At 43.0% G+C, this 22,178-nt stretch overlaps 1 long non-coding RNA gene and 2 other non-coding genes across 3 annotated transcripts; all 3 read right to left on the bottom strand.

Annotated features, from left to right (window-relative positions):
- Window positions 1-1,359: 1,359 nt before the first annotated feature.
- LOC105355476 lies at window positions 1,360-21,660 on the bottom strand. The gene is made up of 5 exons (XR_909873.3): window positions 21,123-21,660; window positions 20,877-21,028; window positions 20,720-20,787; window positions 10,470-11,006; window positions 1,360-1,562 (listed from the first exon to the last, which is right to left on the bottom strand). It is a non-coding gene; the product is annotated as an uncharacterized LOC105355476 (long non-coding RNA).
- mir125c (microRNA 125c) lies at window positions 6,354-6,460 on the bottom strand. Its single transcript, NR_107157.1, has one exon. It is a non-coding gene; the product is annotated as a microRNA 125c (primary transcript).
- On the bottom strand, window positions 19,550-19,649 carry mir100-1 (microRNA 100-1). The gene has a single exon (NR_107156.1). It is a non-coding gene; the product is annotated as a microRNA 100-1 (primary transcript).
- Window positions 21,661-22,178: the final 518 nt, after the last annotated feature.

Raw genomic sequence — 22,178 nt, 5'->3', positions numbered from 1 at the left:
CCAGATGACTTTGGTTAAGTCCAGTGAATAAAAGTTTCTTCTTCTGTTGCAGAACATCACGTTTCTGTTGCTCAGGTGAGCTGAACCAGCAGAGAAAACAAAAAGAATATCCAAGTTTGCAATTAATTAGAAGTCTACCATTTATGAAGGAAAAATATAATATATTTTTCGACCGAAAATAGCGTGTAAGAAAATGTACAACACAGTCTTGTACCCAGTATTTTTTTTTTACACAATAAAATTCCTCCGCAACAAACTGGAAAACATTTTACTTTCATTTAAACAAAGTCTCATTGTTGACGTTCAGCGAAGGAATGTTAGTCTAAGACAGAGGAAGACATTTCAGCTGACACAGGAAGAATCTGACAAGAAACTTTAAAAATCTTTTCTTAATGCAGCTACACAAATGAAAAACTTAGCAAAATACTCAAATGTTGCTTTTAAAAGTTAAAACTCCACTTTGAGCAAGAACAAACAACAAACACGAAAGTAAGTAGATTTTGTTGGGGGATTCATGTCTGCTGCATCATGTTGCTTGATCTACAAGGATGTTTACAATAAAAGCTACCAAAACACAAATGTTACAATAAGTTTTTTTTCTTTTTTTAATACATAAATCTCATGAAAAGGCTGTGCTGAAAAACCGGTTTATTAAAGAAATAATTGATAAACATCTTGGGGTATAAAATGCATGGATTTTAGATGTAATTGTAGCTGTATGTTACTGCTTAAATCCATTTAAGCCTATAACATCAACGGACTGTTCCATCGTAACCCTTGTGCTATCCTAGGCACTTTACCGTTGGGAGTTGGGTCATCTAGACCCACTAGACAGTGCGCTGAACTTTTTTCTTCAATTATTTGTGATCTTCACTGAGTCCATGGATTACATGAAATCTTTCCACCTTTATCCACCTTTGTCATGGTAGGGAGAACACGTTAATGTAAGGGTGGGGTCATCTAAGATACCACAAGGGTTGATCAGACACCAGCTTTTATCAGGATGATATTCAGAAAAATGTTGACTAATTTGGGGTATAAATTCAGGTTATACCCCAATGTTAAAGTGCCTAGGATAGCACAAGGGATAAGGCAAACTGTGGCAATCAAAAAAAAAGTTTTAGGTAGTCAGCAATTATGGAAGAATAAAACTGGGGTGAAGCTGGGACAGCATGAAGCATGGACTGATCCAGATGCAGGATCAGCACTTCAAATGTATTGTTTATATCATGTTCTACCTTATAAAACTAAATATCTTCATGGATCACAGAATTATTTATTGACTCACTCCTGCATGCTGATAGACATATGCATCACTGGAAATAAAGATATCCTAAAAACAAACAAACACCAAACTCCTTTATGTTTATTAAAATCACTTTTAATCACAGAGAAATGAATAATGACCTAAGCAGACATGAGCGTCTAGGTGTTCATGTGAATTCTGCAGGTGACTCGATGGGCAGCCTGAAAAGCCTCGGCAGCTGAGACTTGCCGGCAGTGAAGTTCTCCTATCAGGTTCATGGAGAATTCCCCGACGAGTCAGGACCTGCTCTATTGGTCTGCAACAGAGAGGAAGACAAAGCTGTTTCAGCAGAAAGCCTTTGATCGTCTGTCAGAAGTCTTGAAGAGTCGCCACAAAGCTCAATTCTACATTTCTGCTTTCCCTTTCCTCTAACAAGTAACCATAAATGCGTTGTTTAAACATACCTGCAGTATTTCAGATGAAATATCAACCATATTTATTCCAGCAGGAAGATTGTTTGAGGTCTTAACCCATAAAAACATCTCATCTAAACTACTTGATAAAGCAGGCCGCTGTTTTGACGGTTCTGACTCGATTAAAGTCATCATACAAACGTTTTTTGTCACTCAGATCTTTATCCCTAAATAAGTCATCGCATTCGCTCCAGACTTTGTACGTAACAACAAAACTGCTCCAAAGACGCAGAAGAACATCTCAATCCTCAAAAGCTCGGTGGTTCAGTAATAGATCTGAGAGCAGAAAGGGTTGAGACTCATGAGGAATGACAGCATCAAAGCTCTGTTCTGATCTCTAAAGAGATTGTCTCACTTTTTATATTTGTAAAGGGGAAAAAAAACACAGTATGGAGGACATGTGGGGTGACTTCAGATGGAGCTTTGAAACGCTAAAAATACACCTTCACGCCAACAAGAAGTGATCCTTGAGAAGCTGCAGGAGAAAGTTAACACATCGCTTTGGTGTCAGACCAGCTTTTCTTGTGTTCGACTTGACTCAGCATTTCTCATTAAGCATGTAAATATCACATTTTAGTAAAAAGTAACCTTAATGTTTCTCAAAAACACAATACAATAAAATCATGAATACATTTTAGCAAAAAGTAAATTGATAGATTTTATTTCACTTTATTTTGAAACACCAAATAAAAACAGAAAATGATAAACTACTGATTGCAACCCAATCTTTCTATATTTTATGCTTACATTTTAACATATTATACACATAATCATTAGTCACATAAACAGATAAATATAAACACATAAAACACAAAAAAAGATGGAAAAGCATTCTGCTCTCAAAACAATGTCATGATTGTTTGTATATTGTCCGTTTTTTGTCTAACATTTTTATTCATTTTGATAATTCCCTCCATTTTTTTCCATAACCTCACCAAACACGTTAAGCACAGACCTGCCATCCTTGTCATTTTTCTCTCTTCTCTTTCCTAAAACAGTTTTTGTTCTGTGGAAAAAGTTTTTTCATCTCATCTTTGTCTTAAATTATTTGCATTGTAGTATTTTTTAAATCATATCTGTAACCTTTTGTCATTTTGATTTAAAGAATAACAAGCTGGTGTTTTCATAATGTCACACCCACTAGTGATTTTCTTTCTTATATCTTGTTTTTGTAATAGTGGCTGGTTTACTAGCAGGTTACACATAATATCAATCCTCTGAGCTCAAAGGAACACACACACAAAAAACACAATCCATTTTGCTTTATACAGTTTATTTGGAAAAATTATGCTTTAAAATTTCTAGTTTGGTCTAAAACCATAAAGAGGTCAATCTGCAACAAAAGAATAGGCCTGCTGTAGTTCACTCATTAACGCTCAGAGTGGAAACAATGAAAATTTTCCAAAAGACGCATTCCCAGAAGGCCTTGCTGAAGAAAAATAGTGGAGTGAGTTAAAGGGTAAAAATGACTGCATTGCAGAGAATAATGTGAATCATAATTCACTGCTTCATAACTGAAGCTTCCAGAGGCCGGACGCTCATATGTCTAATCTAATTAAACAAATGTGGATTTTTTGTCAATTCTTGAATATTTCAATGCAAATGAGTGCAAAGGGTAAACTGTTACCATTTGAGCTCAATGAGATGAGAACTCAGGTAAAGTCCCATGAGTAGTCCCACACCTGGATGATGATGGTTTAACCCTCCAATCCGACTCCCAAAATAACCTTTCAGAATAACCGTTCTTGCTCTGCTACTTTTTTTTTTTAAATCGTCTTCTTGATAATCCTCTTTTTTTAATGAAAATTTTTTCTGTACTTCAAATTATTCAAGTTAGGAAATGACCAATCAGATTAGGAAGGTGTAGCCTGCTGGCCCCATATCAAATGTTCAAAACGTTTGACAGATTTGGTGTAGTCCGCTTTTAATTGGTAGAGATTAGGACTTCCATCAAGCTCGCTCCTGATTGGCCAGAGTGGTTGCCATAGAAACTCTGTTTTGCAAAAAAATGATAAGCGAATTTCATTTGGTTTGAGCCATAATTACACCATGTTTTATGGATGAGGTCACACTCAGTCCAGTTCTCAGATACAGTCAAGAATTTCAACCCACAAGGACACTGAGACTGGTAGTTCTGTGCTCTTTCCTCCATTGTAGGACAAAGAATGTTCTTCTTTTATAAAGATACTGTCAGAAAGTTGCTGTGAACAACTTTAAATGATCCATCACATCTCCCAGTTTTGTTGTACATTTAAAAAGTTAAACTAAATGACTTTCTCTCAACTGAAAGACTTGCAACAAACATATGGAAGAAAATACCAACATGAGCTGCATGTCTGTGCGAAAAATCTTCATCTCATCACTCCTTAGCTGCAGCACGAATCTCACATCATGTCGACAGAGACAGCTGATACTGACTTCAAAAACCTCAGAGAGGAAGCCAACTTGAACCCAGACGTAATACCTCAGTACAGTCTCACATCTGTTCAGCTTCCTAGTATGAAAGCCTACAGAGCCACGGAATGCTCAAATATATGAAACAGGGCCACAGTCCTGAGGAAAAACTGAGAAAAAAAGAAAGGAGGGCTGAAAAAGGCTGCTATTTTCTGACATGCAGCAGAGCCCACGTTCTGTTTCTGACAAACGCAGCGTTCTGTGCTGCTCTGCGCAGGTTTGTGACTGCGGACACTGCTGGTGACGTTTGTATCGCTGCGATTATTGACGTCTGGATGCGGGCCACTTATTCCTCAGGTCCAAAGAAGCCTTGCATGGGCCTTTAACTCCTCGACACCATCCAACCTCACTGGAGGAGCGCCCAGGTCCATCCCACCGGGATACTTTGAAACCCCAGATGGCAGACAAAACAGCACGCAGCCGATGCCCAGACTGTGTGAGAAAAACAGTGAAAAACACAAAGTCTGCTCTAAAATGGAAATATCTGAAATTCAGCCAAACACTCTGCAGGTTTGATCGCAAATAGGAATGCAATAGGAGTGCGGGAATTGAAAAAATAACAGTTTTCGGCTTGTGTGGAGGGCACCGGTTTGGGTGGGGAGCACCCACGTGGAGCGGAGACGCCATCTTGTTTCTGGAGTCCTTCTGCTTCACAGACGCGTTACAAGATGCTGCAGGAGGAATGCTGCCACACGCTGACCAGCAGCACAGACTGACTGAAGCATCCACAGCTCCTCACTACTGCACAGTGATGCCGGAGCAAACCACTGCACACATATGCACACCTGAGGGGCATCAGAAAAGCCACAAAAGCAGGGACAGTTGGAAGAGATGCAGCTCTCCTGCAGGAAGCTCTAATGGAAACCTGGCACAGAAAAAAAATGTTATTCACCCTTTTTAAATCTGGGGACACGGTGTTCAGGCAGCCAGAGCAGTAGCTTAACAATGCAGAGTCAGCCTGCAGCCCCTCGCTGGAGGGACCCTTAAATCCTTAAATCTGTCCAGACTACCTTTTTTTTTAATAAAAGAACAGAATTGCAGAAAACTAACATTGTTTTGGTTTGAGTGCTTCAGTACAGAGGTGCGTCTCAATGAGACAGATCATGTCCGCAACACCCTGAAGCATGAAGGGAGGTTCGAAAGCAAGCTTTTCTGTGTGCAGAAAAAACGTATTTTGATCCAAATAGATTAAGGTTCTGCACCATAGTGCTGAAAATGTCTTTCCAAATTCAAATACTGCTTCAAATAACCAGGGAACAATAAAAATGCAACACATTTTCGTTTACAGAAATCACAGGAGGAACCAGAGCAGCGAAAAACAGACAGTAAAACGTTTCTTCCTTTTAAAGGCAGATATAAAGCGACTGATCTGTTGGATGGATAGATTTGAGAAGGTCAAATACAGAAGGAAAGGTTCACAGAGCAGCCAAAAGAACCCAACACCTTCTGTAAATCCAGTTCTAAAGGTAAAGTTCTGAATCCTCATTTCCATTAGCTTCTCTGGCTGTTCGTGCATCAGCCTGCAGTTGTTGGGAGTCAGATTCTCTTTGAGTCTGCACAAAAGAAAGTTTGAACTTAGCAGTGGGTTTTGCTGAGGTCAAGCACATGATGTACAGAGCTGTCATGGTAACGCTCTCGACATTAGCCTGTGCTGCTCTCAATGATGGCGCAGACAGGAGGAGCTTTCTCTGCTCATAGTCTGCAGACAGAATGAAAGTGTGAATTCTGAGCCAGAAACCTGCAGCAACACCTTTCAGCTTCAGTCAGACGAATGTGTGAGGGTTTGCATCGAGCTCGCTGCGGGAAGCTTCTGTCTGAGCTGGTTTGCTCACTAATTTTACTTAAAAAACAGTGAAAGCCGTTTGTGTTCTATTAGAGAAAATAAAATAGTTTTTGAAAGGACTGACGTGGACATCAGAGGTTGCAGAGGCAGGAAGGTGAATGCATCCTCACAAAACGGCAGGTCACGTGATTCCGTGTCATTTAATTTCCATCTTCAAGCATCACCGTTTTCTCCCGAAGGAACAGAAATGTACGAGAACATCACAGCGTGCGAGCCGAGTGTTCCAGCGTGAGACGTGAGGGTACAGTGAACGCCTCAGTTTAGTGTGCCATGCCCCCCCTCCACACACACACACCACACACTCTGATCGCCATTGTTGGAGGCAGGAATGTGCGGGAGATGGCCGTGCATCCCTCTCAGCTCCCGAGAGCCAAACCCGTGGACATGAAAGAACAACGTCACAAGTTAGGGTCTCAGGGACGAAGAGAGACACAATTTCAAACTGACGGCTCTCCAGAGGTAAGATCTTCTGCGAGAGAGTGCGCAGCACGACCTCCCACCTTTACGACACGGCTCAGAGCATGTGAGCATCTCCTGCGTGGAGAGGAAGCCCGTCAGCTCGCAGACATCACACTCGCTTTGCTGGCTGTTGTACCTGCTGGTTGCAGCCTCTGCCGGCACAGGCTCTGGACATACAACAAGTGCAAACCTCAGCCAGACACAACACTGACCAGCCTCCCCCTCCAACTCTCTGTCTCCCTAACCCCCTCCCCCATCAAAGCTGAACAATACAGCAGTTGAGAAATGCCTCCTGCCATCAGGTACTGCACCCACCGCTCCTGCAGGTTTCCTGCAGCAGCCCGGAAAATCTCCATTGGCCGATTATTCACGGTGCACAAAACAAAAGCCAAGCATGGACGCATCGATTTGTGCACCGTAGTCTGTAGCTGCAATCCGTCTGACACCATGACGTGCACGCCTGTCCACATCTGCCACACGGTGAAACAAAATCATTCAGAGCCACGGCTGCAGATAACAAAGCTCTGTAGCTCTTCCGAACTGCCATGGTGGTCTAAAGCTTTGGAGGCTAAAAGAAAAAGTGCTGGCTGATGTTGACTCACCCCCCCTTCAGATCCACGATGCCCCCGTTACTCGTCCACAGCTCTGTCTGCTCGAGGAGGGCAGAAAAAACAGTAAACAAGAGCCCGAATCGGAACTTTCAGCGAGAAAAGAAAAGATATTTCTGCAGAGAAACTGAGCAGACGCTCATCGCAAGAAACAACACAAAAGAGCTAGATGAGGATGGGTGGTGGAACTGAGCCGGAGTGAGCCATGTGCACACTCACTCTATCACTTCTGCTCCTGCCCTCCCTCCCCTTCAACAGACTCACTCCTGGATCCACCAGTCCACATCCTTCCTCTCACCTTGAAGCCAGACACTCAAACAAAGTCCTTCTTCCAGGTGAGACAGGACAGGCACGATGGAGGGACGATGGCAAAGCAGTGGGATAGACAAATGACAGTGAGCTCACTTAACCAGGGCTTTCCGCAGTGCCAATCAGCAAGGCATGCCAGCATGCAGGCTTACCAAAGAACAGAAGGAGGGGTTGCAATGCCACACATCTAATAACACACACCTGTGCTCAGATGCCGTGTACAAAAATGCACACTTTTAATAACTCCCTGAGTTTGTGCTCACTGTTCACCTGTACCTGAGGCCAGGCGGGTAAGAAAATAACAAGAATCCACACACACAGCCTTGGTCTCACATTAACACAAACACACAAAAATGCACAATGCTCTAACAAAGTTAAACGACTGATCTCTCCTTGGGTTACTCGGCTCTCTGCTTCTCGCCTTTTTCCCTCACATTGTTTTCTCTGTGAGTCACATGAAAAGGTGTGAAGGAGGAAACGGGGTAAGGGGAGAATTTCAGAATATCACTCTCCCCCCTCGCATCACCTTTACCTTTCTGAGAAAACCTTCCTTTTTAAGAGGGAAGACATCTGCATGAAGGTGAAAGATCATCATTTAATTTGGCCCACAGCTGTGATCACTTACAGCCAGAGGCCCTGCTGTCCTCTCTGTATCAGACTAGACAGGGGAAGGGGGGGGGGGGGGGGGGGGGGCTGGGGGGGGGGGGGGGGGGGAGCAAGAAAGTAGTCCTTTCGCTGTCGTCTGTAGTCCGCCCAGAAATAAATCCATTCTTTTCTTCTCCATGCATGCAAGAAATAAGAGAAAAAAAGACCAAAAATCCGGAGTTGCGGGACTTTGTGTGCATCTCTGTCCTCTCATTGAGCCTCAGCTGGGTCCAGACACCCACAGCGTCCCCTCAGAAACAGGAGAGGCCTGCAGAGAGCAGGGGAGAGGCAGAGCAGGGGCCATAGAAACACTGCTACATGATGTGCTTTGGCTTATAGAGGCTACATTTAATCTCCACTGGCTCCCCCAGGCTTTGGTATGGAGAGAGAAGGAGGGCGGGGGTGGGAGGAGGGAGGGAAAGAGGCGAGATGATGGGGGAGGGACAGAAAGACGGAGGGAAGAGAAGGAGAGCTACGACGAGCAACCGGCGAGCTCAAATAAGCGACGTGGGCTAAAAGGGATAGAAAGACAGGAAAAGAAAAAAAAAGCCACACTCCCTCTCACTTTTCACCCCACCCCCCCACCCCCCAACATCATTCCCTCCCTCCGGCTGATTGATCGACTGACTATGTCTGCAAACCGGCTAATCTCCAATCCTCTTTGACTGCTGCCTGGCAGACAGCACATTCTGGAAGTTTTTCTCTCCGTGCAGCTGCGACGTCGGCAGAACTCGGTACATCTGGAAGGAAAACGTGTAGTGCATCCAAAACGAAAACCACTCGAGGAACACTGATGCCACCAATCGAGACATTTCCTCACTAACACACACCATGAAACTGCAATGGCTTTCATCCATCAGTTGCTTATGTCCAGAAAGAGCTGCTTCTCTGGCTTGTAAAGACAAGGGCTTGTGCTGCATCACTCTTTTTCGGTCAAAGGTCACGGGTCATTGGAGTCATTTCCAACTTCAAGTGCAGAGGGGTTTTCACAGCCACGCCCCTTAACGCTTTAGCAATGACCCTTTGGCACTTTAGTGCTGAATCTTTTGACATCATAACTCTTCAACCATTCTTCTTATGCTTCATGAAAACTGTTGCACATCGGTGCAAAGCCACTTTTTCTGCATCGGAATCAGCTGATTTCCCTTGGTTGCGTAAATATTCAAAGAGTTAACGGCATGTCAAAGAGCACATGTTATTTGGGTGTTTCCGACAACATCTCTGGAGCTTCAGTTCTAGTGTTTTGACTACCGTTACTCTGTAACCGTTTAGCTAATAACCGTAATTCCAGCTGAGAAAAGCGGCCTCGGACCGACATGCAACGCTTTATGTTACGTTGTTTGATTCAGGTTGGTTGAGTAAATGATAGGAGAGTCACAGAAGTTCAAGGCGGTGACATCTCCAATGTTGACATCCTTCCAACCGCCGTAACACTTCAACTGTTTTTGCAATTCACCTAAATAAGTTCAGAATCCACAGGATATCACGTTTTGCGGCGATATGCAACACTACGTTGGAAACTTGTTGTAAATCTGATATGCAAAGCCACTTTTCTCCACATCAGAATCAGCTGATTTGCAATCACATAAACAGTTCAAGAGTTGCGGGAAGTCAAAAAGCGTTTGTCCTTTAGGTCAGTGTAAAAGGGTTAAAACAAGTCTCTGTTTTGTCTTAATGTTGAGTCATGGCGTCTGGACTTAAAGTCCTCTTTCTTTAAAATGTTTCACCACTCATTCAAGTGGCTTATCAGTTGTCTTGTACTAAGACTGTGATTGGTGTACGGTAGTTCTTCAACGTCTTGAAAACTTTCAGGTTTTCTTGGAAATTGTGTTTTTATGTGGAGTGCTCTGTACATGACGCTCTAGTGTGAATTATTCCAACAGGAAAAAAAGGTCAGTGTGTGGATAGATCAGATTGATTTTCCCACAAAAACAATAAGAAACAGTTCAACCACATAATGAATGATTCACTTTCCATTCACTACTGATTTATCTGTCCCGTTTTGCTTTCTTTGAGCATTCACTAATTCGAAGCATTTGTGAACAATGGCCTGGAATCAGCAGTCAGCTGGCCAAGTCATACGTCAGTGAGACCCAGATCTGTCACGTTGTGGCCCACGCATCGCAGCAAACTGCAGCAGCGCGGCAAATCTGCAAGTACCTCTGGACCTGCACAGCCTTAAGACAGCCAGCTGACAGAGAAGTGTGTGTATGAGGACACTGAGACCAGGCAGCGGCGGCAGAAGGAGACATCACATGTGAGGTGACAGGGCGTCACGCCACCAGCATTTCACCTACCTCTTATTATTAGCTGTCACAGGAGCAGAGTTTCTAACTTTCAGCTCTATATTTCCTTCTTTAGTTATACACTTAAGAGCAGGAAAAATAACAGCAGAGGCTCACATTAAAAGAGTACATGAAGAAGAGCTTCACCTCAGTTTGTTGCTTTAGATCCACGACACATGAATCCATCCATATAGAGATTCTGCGACAAAGCTACACAAGAATCAAACTGGAACTTCTCAGAAATCTGTTGGTGCCAAGTCACAAAACTATGAACACCTCCCAGAGTGAGTCAACAGGGGGCAGTATTTTACTCCTCTAATCTGATGATTAAGTGGAGGTTTAGTGTGTGTCCACAACCTGTGCTGCTATTAGTGTGGAGATCCTCAAGGACAAACACACTGAAGCAGGAGGAACCAAAGGTAGAAGATGTTTGGTTTCTTTTGGATAAATGTGCAGAAAGACGTCTTCATTTTTATCATTTTTATCCCATCTGTGTTGTTCAAAGACCAGCATGTGTGGCCAAGCTGTCTAGAAGGATAACAGGACCATTGGTCCTTCGAGGTCCAATGTTTTTGTCCTCCAGGTCCTGTCCCGGTTCTTCTCCACCTGTCAGTGGTGGTTGTTGTGTCCAGGCAGGTGGTTTGGCCTTCAGGAATCTCTGGGCTCTCTGAAACTTCTGTAGACCTGAAACAAAAAGCAGTTATTTTAATATTATCAATAATGTTAATGGCTTGGATTTTCCTGCACTTTTAGAGCTGTTCAAAGCGCCTACATTGTGTCCATTATTCATTCAATCCTCATACATGCTTGGTGATGGTAAGCGACTAAAGTAGCCACAGCTAGCCTGGGGCAGACTGACAGAGGCGTGGCTGCCGGTCCCACTGGCAATCAGCGGGACATTCATATTTATATTCTAATCCATTTTGGATCTGTCAAATATCTTGACCTTTTTTCTAAAGTGCTAACTAGATATGGGTTCTTTTCCATCTTTTTTCCCACAAAAGAAATAATACCAGTTTGTTCAAATCAGCCGTGGTCTAGCCTGTGGGTCAGATGCAGCCCGTCATCCATTTCTTTCCAGCCCACAGCCTCATTGAAAAAAAGCATTAGCCTAAAAGCAGCATTATTTAGGAATCCACTGTGTCCCCCCCATTTTGGTTTATTTATATGAAACACATTTCAGACAACTCTTGCAGAAGAACATTTATTTCACAACATCTTTAGGATGACATTCACAATTTGATTCACAACTTCGTTTTGGCATAAGGCTCCGTTCAATTCCTTGAGACAATTATTTTTCCATACACTTTCGGGTAACAACCCCCGTAACGGAGCCCACAGGTGGAAGCCGGGGAGGAGGGAGGGGCAAAGAATGAGCGCTGAAGGTAAGAGAGAATGAACAATTGTACACCTGACTTAAATAGGACGCTAAGCAGGTGGGTTAATTAACAGACCCGCCCTAGGGGAGTAACCTGCAATTCTGCCGAGTGTCTGCCCGAAATGCGACGAGTCGCTTATTTCAGTCAGACAACTCTTGCAGAAGAACATTTATTTCACAACATCTTTAGGATGACATTCACAATTTGATTCACAACTTCGTTTTGGCATAAGGCTCCGTTCAATTCCTTGAGACAATTATTTTTCCATACACTTTCGGGTAACAACCCCCAACACCAAGATCATCCAGAAGAAGAAGAAAATGTGAATGTATAATGTATAATCAGTGTGTAAATAAGATGAGGTGTGTTTTCGGCAGCATTCCATTTTCACTTCATTTCATTTCATTTCATTTCATTTTCCAGTATGACTGCTATGTGTTTACCCGGCACCATTGACCGTTTGGCCGCTCCCTTCGAGAACCACTCTACGAAGGGAACATGCTATCTAGTGTATCTGCTATGTGTTTACCCGGCACCATTAACCGTTTGGCCGCTCCCTTCGAGAACCACTCTACGAAGGGAACATACTATCTAGTGTATCTGCTATGTGTTTACCCGGCACCATTGACCGTTTGGCCGCTCCCTTCGAGAACCACTCTACGAAGGGAACATGCTATCTAGTGTATCTGCTATGTGTTTACCCGGCACCATTGACCGTTTGGCCGCTCCCTTCGAGAACCACTCTACGAAGGGAACATGCTATCTAGTGTATCTGCTATGTGTTTACCCGGCACCATTGACCGTTTGGCCGCTCCCTTCGAGAACCACTCTACGAAGGGAACATTCTATCTAGTGTATCTGCTATGTGTTTACCTGGCACCATTGACCGTTTGGCCGCTCCCTTCGAGAACCACTCTACGAAGGGAACATGCTATCTAGTGTATCTGCTATGTGTTTACCCGGCACCATTGACCGTTTGGCCGCTCCCTTCGAGAACCACTCTACGAAGGGAACATGCTATCTAGTGTATCTGCTATGTGTTTACCCGGCACCATTGACCGTTTGGCCGCTCCCTTCGAGAACCACTCTACGAAGGGAACATGCTATCTAGTGTATCTGCTATGTGTTTACCCGGCACCATTGACCGTTGGGCCGCTCCCGTTCACCAGGGGAGCATACTATCTGAAGAGAGAGAGAGAAAAAGAAGACTGGAGGGGAGCCAACAAGATTACACAACCTGATTCAATTTAAACACCATGCATTTTATACTCATCATTCGCGGCTTCTACTTGAGGGAGGACTTCTCTTAAGATAATTATTTTCCTTACGCTTTAGGGTAACAAAAAACCCCCAACGCCAAGATCATCCAGAAGAAGAAAATGTGAATGTATAATCAGTGTGTAAATAAGATGAGGTGTGTTTTCGGCTGCATTCCATTTTCACTTCATTTCATTTCATTTTCCAGTATGACTGCTATGTGTTTACCCGGTACCATTGACCGTTGGGCCGCTTCCTTCGAGAACCACTCTACGAAGGGAACATGCTATCTAGTGTATCTGCTATGTGTTTACCCGGCACCACTGACCGTTTGGCCGATCCCTTCGAGAACCACTCTACGAAGGGAACATGCTATCTAGTGTATCTGCTATGTGTTTACCCGGCACCATTGACCGTTTGGCCGCTCCCTTCGAGAACCACTCTACGAAGGGAACATGCTATCTAGTGTATCTGCTATGTGTTTACCCCGGCACCATTGACCGTTGGGCCGCTCCCGTTCGAGAACCACTTTACGAAAGGAACATGCTATGTAGTGTATCTGCTATGTGTTTACCCCGGCACCATTGACCGTTGGGCCGCTCCCATTCACCAGGGGAGTATACTACCTCAAAGAGAGAGGGAAAGAAATGAAATGGGAGCCGACATAAGAAGTACTCCTACCTGATCTTAGAACGTAAAGCCCACGTCCGCAAAACGCTGTGCGGAACTATAATTCTAGCCGCCATGGACGACCCTAGGATGACACAAACTTACATCCAATACAATGCTCCCGATGACATCCTATGCCATGAATGAAACAACCCCATATTTGAAGCTGCCATCACATACTATGACGGGGTTAACGGCCATAAACATTTCATCTGGCATAATATTCACACAAGCTTAGTAAAATCCATTATTCTAAGCTGCCATCACACTATGACGGGCTCGACGCCATTATATACACATTATGCATGCTACTCACGCAGGCTTAATAACTTCCATTATTACGAACTCCAACGACAATACCACAACGAGCTTAACGGCCACAAAGTTTTCTCCCATTTGGCATACCAATTAAAATGATTGAATTGATACAACTTAGAGCAACCTAAATTTTGAGGCTTCCACCTGACAATAATTTTCTTTCAACATTTATAATCCAAGAATTTCACACTCATTCTGCAGCTGACGTAGATTGATTCAAGCCAGACGTGTCCTTGGAACGCAGAGGAGGTCCACCACCCCTTCACTTTCAGTGCAGCAATAGGTACGTTGAGCAGTCATCGTTGCAGCACCAGATCAGGGAATGCATGGGTGACATCATTTCCTGGAAACGGAGAAGCTGATCGGGGCGTGAGGGTTCGCAGGCTCAGGATGCGATGCATAGATAAAAAACAAAGCAGTATTAGTCTTGACAAGAATATATAAATAACCCAGAAACTGATCAGTTTCAAAATGATTGAGATAAATTAAATAACAGTGCTTTTAAAAACAAATCTGAGAAAGTGAAATTTAGTAGATAGTTAAGGTAAAGACCCATTGTGGATTTATCGCACCCTAGAAACCACCATAATTACAAATTCCAACAGTGAAATAATAGTGAAATATATGACCTGCACGAAATCTTAACACCAATTTTTTTATATATTCCAATGATAAAAGTAACCTTTGACAGTTTCAGAGGGACGCACCTTCAGGAGGCCATCGAGGAGTAGGAGTAGTAGATGGGAAGAGTAGCCAAGGAGATTTGTAGATGAGGAAGGTCAACATCCCACGTAGCAGAGGATTACAGCTCGGCTGGAGTTGATGCCTTGTATATGATATTAATGGTTCTCAAATTTTTTATTTAGCCAAGGGCGACTGGATACTGCAAAAGAGAACTTGAGAGCCATGAGGGATCATGGTTTTGATATTATTTTTGCTAGACTGAACCTTTAAGCATTCAGAGGCGGAGTATAACAAGCCTCCAAATGGGGATGCATCTAGCAGAGTGCCATCTGCTTAGAAAAGGCAGACCGAAGACTGACTTGTGGACACAAGATTTAACTCTTGAACTAAGCTTGAGAGCGCAAGTGATATATTTCCTATGGTCAGGGTAGAAGTTGCTCAAAGTGTTAATTAACCAAGTCAACCGATGACACAATACTATCATTCAATATTGAAACAGCCTTAATATAATCTCCAAGGATGAAATAACCGGACGACCCCTTAAGAACCATCAGAGCTGTAGATTCTGGCGGCCGGTCAAACACAAACCACTCTTCTTAAATCCTTTTCCCCCAAACCAGAAGGCGCAGACACAGGAGAACAAGTGGAGGAAGCCTGAAGACACAACAGTCATCACAAAACCACTCCAGGCATAGAGAGGGAAAGATCAAACGCAAAACACGAAAATCCAGAACAGGAACACGCGGCCCAGGATCGAACTACCCCCAGCCGAGAAAACAAGGCCGCGACGAGACCGACACACTCACTAATGCGGCCGACGCAAGTCCCTGAGGACAGGGCAGGACCCACTGGGGTACACAGAGCAGGGGAAAAACAGGCGGAGCAGAACGTGCGGGGGCAATGAATGAGGATCGCTGAGTGAATAAAATGAGCCATAGACGCTGCATAAGAGAGACCAATCATAAGGGAAAATGTCCATAGAGCAGAGACGGGTCCAAGAGACACTGATTCACATTCCAACTAACCAGCAGCTACAACAACGAAGAAAACAAACAGAAGAACCGCCATAATAATAAAGCCAGCATCAAATTAAAGACAATCAAGATTTACACACAGCTCCCAAAGAACAAAACAGCAATAGAAAACAAATGCTAAAAGCCACGATAAATTCAGCCAGCATGAGAAACCTGTCCAAACGAGGTCTGCCAGCCTTCACAACCACAGAAAGGACCCCACAACCCCTGAAAAAAAAAAAAATAAAACAACCGGACGACGCAGAACGACGCAGCCGAAAAAGAATCAGAAGTGCATCATAAAGGACCCGGAAAAAACTACAATTCCCAGGGTCCTTAGGGGCGTGACGTCACCGAAGTAAACAGGAAGTGAGACGCAGCCATAGAAAACTACACGGGAAAAGTACCGCATGACGCTCACCGTGGATAATTGGGGTGACCACGGCAGACGAGAAGACCCGACTACTCCTGATCGGGGGGCACGGACATCCCGAACATTGCAGAAAGCACACCCCCTGCAGATGCACGCGACCGCGGCGAAACGAACGCGCTGTGCGCCGTCAGCCGCCCGCGGATCGTCAGCCGCCCGCGGATCGGAGGAGAAATTAAGGAGAGCAGACGCGGCGAAACCAAAACCCCACATCAGAAAGATGGGGATCATCCTTCCCAAGGACGGGGGAACACGGCAAGACGCCGAAAGAGAAGGAGACCCGCGGGCTCGGAGACCGGCGAAGAATGAGCGCTGAAGGTAAGAGAGAATGAACAATTGTACACCTGACTTAAATAGGACGCTAAGCAGGTGGGTTAATTAACAGACCCGCCCTAGGGGAGTAACCTGCAATTCTGCCGAGTGTCTGCCCGAAATGCGACGAGTCGCTTATTTAAATACTTTTTAAATGACAAATTATTGGAATGCAAAGAATTGTGGTCTATATTCGCCACTCTAGAGAGCAAACACTAGTTTTTCACAGAGACTTCTGGGAAATTTCCTGGGCACTGGAAATGTATATTTGGACATCCTAAAAATACGGCAAACCGCCTGAATGGTGCACTAACAGGAGACTGGTGAGTGAATTGGGGCCCAGCTTTAGTGCTTTTGTTAGCAGCAATGCTAAAGACAAAGATTGTATTATTCCATTGACTTCTATAGAGAAATGAACAGCTATTACTCAGTCAAAGTAATCAATCTTGCCCTGTTACCTTTTTAAACATGTTCTTGATAATACACTTTTAATTTTTATGATATTTTTCTGTAGTTAAAGTTATTTAAGTTAGAAACTAACCAATCAGGTGCCTTAATAAAAGTAAGTGGAGAATGCTGGCCCCCATATCCAATGTTCAAAAAGTTTGATTAATAGTTTTCATGTAGCCCTCTTTGAAGTGGTAGGGCTGTGGCCTTACAACAAGCTGTTGCCATAGAAACATTGGCTCAGGCCGACTCAGACCAATCACTGCCTACTGACATTGTCTGGCTCAAACATGGTGGCGCCCATTTTGTGAAAAAATGGTGACGGAAATTACTTCACTTGGTTGGGGCCAGAAGTTTTTCTATGGATGATGTCACACTCACTCACTCCAGTTCTCTGATACAGTCAGTGACTGAAACACAGCCAGAATATTCTGGGGGGGAAAAAATAGTTATTTTTGCCATCTTTTATTTGGCACTTCTGAAAATATATCAACTACCATAATTTTACTGTAAATATGTTTGGAGTTTAACCCTTATTTATTTATTTTTATTTTATTTTTTTAACAGTACCAATGCTTCAAAATACAAACTAAGCAACATTTAAGCCACTATGAGTCTTTTTTTTTTTCTTTATGAACATATGGACTTCAACATGAAAGGCAGAGAAATTATAGCAAGACTTGTTTAGACTTTGTTTTTTAACATTACTGATTATAGTTCAAAGCTATTTGGTTGGAAAGCTGGCCCTTGAACATTTTGACCTTGCTAAAGAAGTTGGGACCTTCCTGAGTTTTTGACCTAATAGTGCAGGTTTAAAAAACGAATAACTTAAATTCAGTTTTTGAAAAGATTTGTTTAGTGACAGTGATACAAAATAATTTTTACATCAAACTGCTGAAAAAAATTGCCTTTTTTCTAAATATTTTGCAATATTTGCTGTATATTTGGCAGGTCTTTTTAACTTGTTAACAAAGTAAAACAAATTCACTTTTCCTACGTGGAATATGGAATTAATCCATTTACATTCATTTAATGTGAAACACTAACACTGTTTTCATATTTTCCGTGTGACGGTGAGAGAGCTGATTTAATGAAAAGCAGAGTTTTGCATGTGTAATGATGTTTTTTCAAACATTTACTTTTCTGAAATATTGTGCAGTTGTGAGAACCCTCAAGAGACGTAACTGCACAGAAATGTGGCCCTGCCTGCAGCTGCTCTGCAGTGTAACTGAACACTGGCTGTGTACAAGCATCAGACTGGTCTGATCTAGCAGGAAGGGGTGCCGGGCAAACCTCAGGAAAAGCTAGGAGGTTGTACAGTCATCTCCCGGGGTGTCATTCTCAACTATACAACCCACTACCTCATCCTGGGAGCAAGCAAAGCCACACATCAGTACCATGGGAGGGAACTGCTCATGTTCTGCTAAAGTTTCCGTCTGTTCCTCCACAGCAGCTCGGTCCCGACGAGGGAGATTCAGTAACGCAGTAACACCCAGCAGCTTAGAACTGCTTTCCTCTTACTGGATCTGGATCTGTAAATGATTTCTATACATGCTGCTTCTGCAGCCATCTTCTCATTGCCCACCTCACACTCTCCACACTTTCTGCTAAATCTTATCACAGACTTTATTCTAGGCCTAGTGAAGAACTTGAACACACATTAGCTGAAGATCTTTAGCATTTTGGAGGTTAGAGTCCACGACATTCAGAAACAGGTAGTTTGGGATGTGCACTATTTCCTTCAACCAGCAGCAAAGCTACTGATGATGGTCAGAAAACTCTTTGTGAAAGAAGAAGCGATGCATTCAGGAGAATAAAGGTTGACTTATTCTGTTAAAGACCCACTCTTATGTAAATTGTGCTTTTAACATGTTCTAGTAGCATTTTTCTGATGATAGAGGACAGTTATAAAGAGATTAAAGCTTAAAATTTAATTTCTGAGTATTTCGTTATTCAAATTGATGTAAATCAGGAGCAGACGAAAAACTTCATTTGAAAAAACTTGTATTTGTGACGTTGAAAATATGCTGGTCCAAAAGCTCTCTGCTCTGCTCCATTCTGTAGCATCCACTTGTAGATGGCTAGATCTATGTTTGTCTTTCTGTTTTCTTCATCTGAGCTGGTATCTGGCTCTGAACTGCATAGCTGGCTTCAATATTGATCGTCATTTTTATTGTACTGTTTGGGGATGTGAGGGGCTGTAAGCTAGCAGAAGAGCATGTAAACATAGCACTCAATTGTGGGTGACAGGAAGGATTGGTGGGTTGCTCTACGCCAACGGTCTCACCCACATCTCCCAGTTGAATTTCTATTGAATTACTGCCGTTCTGCAGAAACCATGTTCTAGAAAACCACAGCACAAGAATTTTTTTTGGTCTAAAAACAGCATAATCATAATTAAAAGACCACTGGAAACCCTTTCATAATAATTCCAAAGATGATCGGAGTGGGTCTTTAATGTGCCAATGTCTTCTAAAGAATTTTGATTTAAAAGAAAATGTGATTATTTTTAAGAAATGGTTAAAACATTTTTTAGTGTTTTATTCACTTAATCAGAAGTTTACTTGTTTTAGAATAAAAACAAAAAAGCTTCAGTGATCAGAGTTTGTACTTCAGCTACAGGCGAGGTCCAGCCAATCATTGCTATGGGTAATGAGGGTAGAGTCACTGCAGCTGCTGGGAGACTGGAGCAGCCCCAGCTGGTCGCCACTGCTGAGTCGCCGAAGCTGCACAGACGCAGACCTGTAGATGCAAGCTTGTGGTGTCAGATGACACAAGTTCGGATCTACGGGTTTGGGGCTGCAAGCAGGTTACCTCATGAATCCAAGAGCAGCAGGACAATTAAGAAAAAAAACACCTTCTATAGGTTCTGTCTCTCTTTGCGTTTGAACAAAAATCAATGGTATTTATATTTCTATTGTTCTGCAAAAATAATTATGTTTTAGCTTTATTACTTTCACATAAAAATAAAAAAATACTTTTATATAATATAATAATTCTTTTTTTTTTTACTTTTTTGTAAAAAAAACTTTGTTGTAGTTCTGACTTATTGTAAAAGCATCATTGTTGCAGATCTGCTTTAGTCAGAAAAAGCTGAAATTCTTTGTTCCAGCGGCTCGCGGCTCAGCTGGAAAAACAAAAAAAAAGAGAGCATTTTCCAAATGGAAATTTCACCAACCCTGTGGGTAAAGGTTCATATGTAAGAGTAAAAAAAAGATTTTGTTAAAATTTAAATGTGAAAACATGGAAATCAATTCAAAATAATCGAACAATCGAATGATTTTTTTTTAAAAAGCATCACAAAATGTTGATGTTGAGATTTGGTATTTATTTTGAAAAAAAAAATACTATGCCAAAAATGCATGCTAGTTTTTGCCTTAGTTCCATCAGAGAATATAAAGAAAAAGTAAAAACTCTGTTGGTTTGCAATCTGTTGCTTCTGCTTCAAGAGCAACAGACGAACCTACTTACAGAGGAGACACAATGTTCAGTTTTCAGACAGCAGAGACTCAACTCTTTTTATTTCTGCCTCCTACATTCAAGCGAGATCTTGAATGTTTAAGGCTGATGATGGGTTGCCTCAGACGTGTCAGAGGGTATTTGCCTGAGAGCTGAGAGGAACATAGTTTGGATGGGCAGAAAGGTCTCAAGGAGTCGACACCTCTGGAGCAGCATGTGTTTGAAAGGGTGGATGTGTGTGAGCAAGACTAACAAAAGCACAAACAGGCCATAGCCTGCATGGCTCTGCATGCAGCAGCGCCAGCAGCAACAACGCAGTACCAAAGTCTACCCAGCAACAGGACCAGCATGCTCAGCACCATGGGCATGGGGGAGGTGAGCTGGGGGGGAGGTACAGAAGAAGATGCAAGAGAAGAAAAAGGCACTTACTCGCATCTCACAGGGTCAAAGGAGGGCCCCCACTGACCAATGGGTAGAATTTCTCCACAGTCCACAGTCTGTTGCAGGAAAACAGCCAAAAGCCTTGACTGGACAAAGCAAAGCCGAGAAAAATTCAGGACGCCGCCGCCGCAGCAGCAGGACTCACCGGTCTGGCTTCATTTTTGCTTCCCATGTGTGTTTTTAACACTGAGCGGGGCTGAGTCTGGCAGAAGGTGTAGGCAGTCGAGTCCGCCCGGGACCGTCAAGGAGAAACAGAGCGCAAACATGCTAGTAATGAAACCAAATCAGCCCGAAAGTCTGCTCGGGGAGAGGAGAAAACAAGAAGAAAGAAAACGGAGAGAAAGAACAGCAAAACCTACTTTTCTTTGGTGTTTTTACAATGCAAGTTTACCTTGAAAAGCAGGAATCTTTTAGTATTTTCATACTTCAAGCTGCCCTATCAGCATGAGACGAGCAACATCTGTAACCCGGCCAAGAGCCCAGCTTAAAGAAAAAGACAAAACAGAAAATCTGGCTGGAATTTCCTCAATATTTTGTTAAAACTGTAAAAACTCCTAGTCTCTCCGACTCCCTCCTTCTCCATGCCGAATGAGGCAAAGTGAAAGGAGAAAGAAGAGCGCTGCAAATCCAGCGAAGGGAAAAGCACAGCCATGAAGCCGTCCTCCTGTCACCCCTGAACCTCTCCCCTTTCCTCCTCTCTCCTCCTCCTCCTCTCTTTCCCCCTCCGTCTTCCACTCAAAACACAAAAAGAGAACTGTTGAGTTCAGGTATGGTGGCTTTCATGCTTTGTTTCTCATTCCAAACTGCTCACTAATCTGCAGAAACACAAGCATGTTTCTAGAAAGCATCAAAAACCAATTCTGACATTTGGTTCGCCTCGGGTGCAAACCTGATTGGAGTCCTGCTCAGGTTGAGAGCGCCAGTACTGCCCCAAAGGCTAACACACACACCCACTTTCTCTGCGGAGCTACAGTAGCGGTGATCGAATAAAACACTTTCATTGCATATTCACAATATGCAAATCAAACTTTGCAAAATTTTTGATGTTGTTTATTTTTTTAGGGAAACACAGACACACTGCCGAGGCCGACTCTGGGTTGACATCATGAAATGGGCAGCACCCACGCGGAGCGCAAGCCGGTGACTCAGAGATCGTCCTACTTCCGGGTAGAAAAATGAACTGCGGAAATAAGTAATATTTCATTAAAAACATGTTCTTTAGTGTGCTAAAGGTAATATATGCTCATATTTATGGATATAGTTAACTCTGAAAGGCTTAAGAATAGCATGGAATAGGCCCTTTGAATCAACTAATTAAAATGTGTCACTTTAAATGAATATTTAAAGCTTGTTCTACATTGTATTTCATGTTACATACATCGAAATTGATGCTTGGCTGTAGAGATTACATGAAATTTAAGCCTTAGTTTCATGCACCTGTAGGGGT

This window comes from Oryzias latipes, chromosome 13 (assembly GCF_002234675.1).
Source record: "Oryzias latipes chromosome 13, ASM223467v1".
Taxonomy (NCBI): Eukaryota; Metazoa; Chordata; class Actinopteri; order Beloniformes; family Adrianichthyidae; genus Oryzias; species Oryzias latipes.
Note: the sequence above shows the minus strand (reverse complement) of the source record. Positions and strands in the feature narration are given on the sequence as shown.